The sequence below is a fragment of the Lolium perenne genome, chromosome 6 (assembly GCF_019359855.2).
Source record: "Lolium perenne isolate Kyuss_39 chromosome 6, Kyuss_2.0, whole genome shotgun sequence".
NCBI lineage: Eukaryota > Viridiplantae > Streptophyta > Magnoliopsida > Poales > Poaceae > Lolium > Lolium perenne.
The window spans coordinates 244878617-244884616 of NC_067249.2; positions in this window are offsets into that span (position 1 = coordinate 244878617).

Consider the following 6000-nt stretch of genomic DNA (forward strand, 5'->3'; position numbering starts at 1 on the left):
TTTTGGCGAGCATAGCTCCAGCCATAGTACCTGGCCTGTGACTCTATGCATCTACAACCTTCCTCCTTGGTTGTGCATGAAGCGGAAGTTCATTATGATGCCAGTGCTCATCCAAGGTCCGAAGCAACCCGGCAACGACATCGATGTGTACCTAAGGCCATTAGTTGATGAACTTTTACAGGTGTGGGGCAGACCTGGTGTCCGTGTGTGGGATGAGCACAAAGAAGAGGAATTTGACCTACGAGCGTTGCTTTTCGTAACCATCAACGATTGGCCTGCTCTTAGTAACCTTTCGGGACTGTCAAATAAGGGATACAATGCATGCACGCACCGCTTACATGAGACCGAAAGTGTACATTTGCCAAATTGTAAGAAGAACGTGTACCTTGGGCATCGTCGATTTCTTCCGAAAGGTCATCCAAGAAGAAAGAAAGGCAAGCATTACAACGGCAAGGCAGATCACCGGCCGAAGCCTGCGGAACACACTGGGTGCTGAGGTATTTGATATGGTCAAGGGTTTGAAAGTCATCTTTGGAAAGGGTCTGGCGGACAATCGATTCCGAAGGGAGCTGACGGGCACGTAGCCATGTGGAAGAAGAAATCTATATTCTGGGAGCTAGAATATTGGAAAGTCCTAGAAGTCCGCTCTGCAATCGACGTGATGCACGTTACGAAGAATATTTGCGTGAACATCCTAAGCTTCTTGGGCGTGTATGGGAAGTCAAATGATACAAAGGAAGCACGGCGGGACCAGCAAAGTTTGAAAGACCCACGATGACCGGCATCCGGAACGGTTTCAAGGTCGTGCCGGCTACGCTACGACCAAAGAAGAGAAGGTCATCTTTTTGAATGCCTGAGCAGTATGAAGGTCCCGTCAGGATTCTCGTCCAATATAAAGGGAATAATAAACATGGCGGAGAAAAAGTTCCAAAACCTGAAGTCTCACGACCGCCACGTGATTATGACGCAATTGCTTCCGATTGCTTTGAGGGGCTCTGCGGAAAATGTTCGATTGCCCATTGTGAAGCTATGTGCATTCCTCAATGCAATCTCTCGAGAAGGTAATCAATCCAGAAGTTCTACCACGATTCTGAACGATGTGATCCAATGTCTTGTCGATTTCGAGTTGGTGTTCCCGCCATCCTTCTTCAATATTATGACGCACCTCCTGGTTCACCTAGTCGATGAGATTTCCATTCTCGGTCCCGTATTTCTACACAATATGTTCCCCTTCGAGAGGTTCATGGGAGTATTAAAGAAATATGTTCGTAACCGTGCTAGGCCGTAAGGAAGCATCGCCAAGGGCTATGGAAATGAGGAGGTAATTGAGTTTTGTGTTGACTTTGTTCCCGACCTTAAGCCGATTGGTCTTCCTCAATCGCGGCACGAGGGGAGACTAAGTGGAAAAGGCACGATCGGAAGGAAATCAATGATATGTATGGACGGCCATTCTCTGAAGCACACCACACGCTTCGACCAATTCCAGCTTGGTTGCTCCGTACTTTGAGAAACACAAGAATATTTTACGCTCGGACAACCCCAGGAAGCCCGAATCCTGGATTAGGAAGGCCCACATGGAGACTTTCGGCGGTTGGTTGAGAAAACATTTAATGAGTGACAATAAGGTTGTAGATCAGCTGTACATGTTGGCCAAGACACCATCTTCGACTATAACGACTTTCCAAGGGTACGAGATAAATGGGAATACATTTTACACGATCGCCCAAGATAAAAAGAGCACCAACCAAAACAGTGGTGTCCGCTTTGATGCAGCAACCGAGAATGGGCAAAAGGTCACATATTATGGTTACATAGAGGAGATATGGGAACTTGACTATGGACCCTCCTTTAGGGTCCCTTTGTTCGGTGCAAATGGTTCAAGCTAACAGGAGGTGGGGTAAAGGTGGACCAGCAATACGGAATGACAATGGTGGATTTCAACAATCTTGGTTATCTTGACGAACCATTCGTCCTAGCGAAAGATGTCGCTCAGGTTTTCTATGTGAAGGACATGAGTAGCAAATCGAGGAAACGGAAAGATAAGAAAACGATCAAGACATCATGCGATGATTCAAAGCGCCACATTGTTCTTTCAGGGAAAAGAAACATCGTGGGAGTGGAGGACAAGACAGACATGTCGAGAAGATTATAATATGTTTGCTGACATTCCGGCCTTCAAAGTGAACACCGTCCCAAGCATTAAGTTAAATGATGAGGATGCTCCATGGATACGGCACAATCGTAAGCAAGCGAGGACACAAGGGAAGAATTGATGTGTAATAATGTATTGTACCAATCTTTGTTGAATGAGTCTTGTGAATTATATTTCCCGTGGTGTGTGGGGTGTCCCTTGTCGAATGATTCAATTGACTCGAGATAGCACCGATGATACATGAAATTTGGAGTGACTAAGTCATACTCCTTCATACAGAAATTTGGAGTGACTAAGTCATACTCACGCATACATGAAATTTGGAGTGATTTAGTCATACTCCGCCTAGGCGTATAATATGCATACTCGTAGTGTTCATCGCCGACGCCGTTGTCGTGGTAGTCGTCGCCTTCTAAGTTGCCGGCATCGTCGTCGCTGCTGTCGTCGCTGTCGTCGGGCGGCGCTCGTGGCTCGAACTGAGGGTAGCGACGGGGGGGATATCGCCGGCCGTGATGTAGTCCATGACGCTCTGCAGAGTCCGGCCGTACCACCATAGCCGACGGCCGGCCTCGTGGAAGTTTCCGGGAGGCGGACCGTCCTCCTCATACCTGGCGAGCGCCCTCTCACGCCGATTGATGAAGAAGGCGTCCCAAGTATGCTGGTTATCGGGATGCCAGCGGGGATTCATCCGCTGCTCCGGCGTGAGGTCGAGGTAGTAGTGGTTCGTGATGGCCGCCCGGCGCGCAGTACCCTGAGGGATGGGAGGGACCGGCACGCCGCCGGCGCTTAGGCTCCCGGTAGCGGGGACGCGGTAGCCCGGTGGGCAAGGGTAGTTCGAGGCGCAAAGCTCCTCCACCCTGCCGGTAGGTTAGAGTGGGTGCGGTGGTTGCCATTAGAGTGTTATGAGTGTTTGTTGAGATGTGATGCTGGCCAAGCCGGGCTACCTATATGTAGTGACAAATGGCGGGAAAAATGGGAGCGGGAAGACAGGAGGCGGGAAGAAAGAGGCGGGGAGAAAGTGGCGGGAAACAATTGGCGGGAAGAAAGAGGCGGGAAGACAGGGAAGAAATGGCGGGAAGACGAGGAGGGAAGAGGGGGTCGGCGGAAAGAGGCGGGAAGAGGGGGCCAACGAACTTTTGAATTGAATTAGTTTTATTTTTATGAATTTTTGATAATTTGTATTTTTAAATTTTTGAATTGAATTAGTTTTATTTTTCTGAATTTTTTGATATATTATTTGTATTTTTAAGATTTTGAATTGAATTAGTTTTATTTTTATGAATTTTTTGATATATTATATGTATTTTAAACATTTTGAATTGAATTAGTTTTATTTTTATGAATTTTTTGATATATTATATGTATTTTTAACATATTGAATTGAATTAGTTTTATTTTTCTTAATTTTTTGATATATTATTTGTATTTTTAACATATTGAAATGAATTAGTTTTATTTTTCTGATTTTTTTGATATATAATTTGTATTTTTAAAATTTTGAATTGAATTAGTTTTATTTTTCTGATTTTTTTGATATATTATTTGTATTTTTCACATTTAGAAATGAATTCGTTTTATTTTTCTGAATTTGTTGATATATTATTTTGTATTTTTCACATTAAGAAATGAATTAGTTTTACTTTAGTATTTTACAAATGGAAATAATTTCGAAAAAAGGCCTTTAGTCGCGGTTGGCACGGCCAACCGCGACTAAAGCTCATTTCCAGCGGGAACCGCAAAATGGGGCGAAAATTGGGCTTTAGTCGCGGTTGGGGACACCAACCGCGACTAAGTGACCTTTAGTCGCGGTTGGTGTCCCCAACCGCGACTAAAGCCCTGTGAGTATAAATATCACCCTCGCCGCCTTCACTTCATCTTCTTCGCCATTTCTCTCGAAGACGCCGAAGGCTGCCGCGCGCCGATCGTCGCCGCATCTCCTCCCTCGTCTCCTCCGCTGCAGACAGCCGCCGCCGAACACATCCGCCGCCGCCCCGTACGTGCTCTCTGCCGTCCGCGCGCGCATCCGTCGCGCCGTCGCCGTAGTCGCCTCCGGCCCGCGCGCGTCGTCGCATCCGTCGCGCGCCGCCGCCGTGTACGTCGTCGCGTTGCGGCGCGCCGCCCTCGCCCGCCGCCCGCGCTGCCGCCCTCGCCCGCCGCCCGCACCTCCGCGCGCCGCCTAGCCCGCGCCGCGCGCCGTTACAGAGAGAGGAGATCGAGAGGGAGAGCGCGCGTGAGGGAGAGAAGGCCGGCCGGCCCTTTTTTTTGTTTTTGTTTTGTTTTTTTCATATGAACTCACAATTTGTTAATCAAAATTGACTTAAAATTTTGTAAACTTAAAAATTTGAAAACTTAAATTTTTGAAAAATGTAAAATTTCGAAAACTTAAAATAGTGCTAATTAAGTAACTTTAATTTAAAATAGTTCTATAATATATAGCTAGGGCACCGACCCGCGTGTATACGGAGGGGGCGGCGAGGGCGGCGCATCGCCGCCCCCCTCGCCGCCCCCTCCGTATATGTGCGGGGTTTTTTTTTGTTCGCAGCGAGGGGGCGGCGCCACCGCCACCGCCGCCCCCCTTTCGCCACCGCCACCGTGCCGGTCTCTCTCTCACCGTTCGTGCTCCTCGCCGCCCTCCTCCTCTCCCCTTCCCGCGCGCCGCCGGCCGGCCCTCTCTCTCTCACCGCGCACCCCTTTCGCCACCGCCACCCTTTCTCCACCGCCCCCCTTTCGCCACCGCCACCGCCCCCCTTCTTCACTTAATTAATTTGTTTTGACTACATGTTTTCAGGACTGACATATGGCGGACGATAGAGCTGACCCGATTCTGGACAACTATGATCCGGACGCTGAAGACCATATGTTCGGCATCATAAAAGGCGATATTCCATTTGTGCCGACCGGAGAAGAAGAAGATGATATCTCTTCTTATCTGAACCTTGAGGGTGAAGATGAAGGGCATGGTCAGCAAGATGGTGCCGAAGGAACGTCGATAAACGACGATCTTCAATTGGAAGTAGCAACCACCTCCGGCGCCGAGGTATATATATATACATATTGAGCGTCTGGTGATACAACTAACTGATTTGAATAAATGTGTGTGTACTAACGCGCGCGACTCTCTTTCTTATTTTAGCCCTCGGCCGGATCGTCGAAAAAATCGAGTACGTCGTCAAAGCGTGGCGCAACCAAGACGATGAAAGCAGGAGAAACATGCACCATCGATGTTGTCGACGAAGAAACCGGCAGGCCGCTGGAGCCCAGCAAGAACGCCACCAAGTTTGTCAGCCAATGCGGAGCCGTTGTTAGAGACAACGTCTCGATCACCCGCCAGGAGTGGAATGAGCCAAAGAAGGCACGTGTTGGTTTCACTTTTGTCGATAAGAGAGAAAAAAAAGATTGCTTCAACAAGCTTATGGAACATTTCGTTCTACCTCCGGAATACCGCAAATACGATGAGGAGGGTAACAAGATTGCGGAAAACAAGAAGAGGCGCAAGCTAGTCAAACAGTTCGCTCTTTCTAGGATGGCCAACGCATTCCGGAAATACAAGCAAAATCTAGCCCATGACTTTGTCAACCAGGGCAAGACTCCGGATTTCAAAGGACAATATGAGAAACTGCAACATGATTGGCCAGAATTTGTGAAGCAAAAGAAATCGGAGCAGTTCCTTGAACTATCGAAAAAAAATAAGGAAAATGCGGCCAAGAAGGAGTACAATCATAAAATGGGGCCAGGAGGGTATCGCTTTTGGCAGCCTAAGTGGGAGAAGATGGAGAACGAGCTGAGGGCGCGAGGAATCCGTCCAGTGCGGAGGGATGGGACCCAAGGGCCAAAAGCTGGTGGTACGG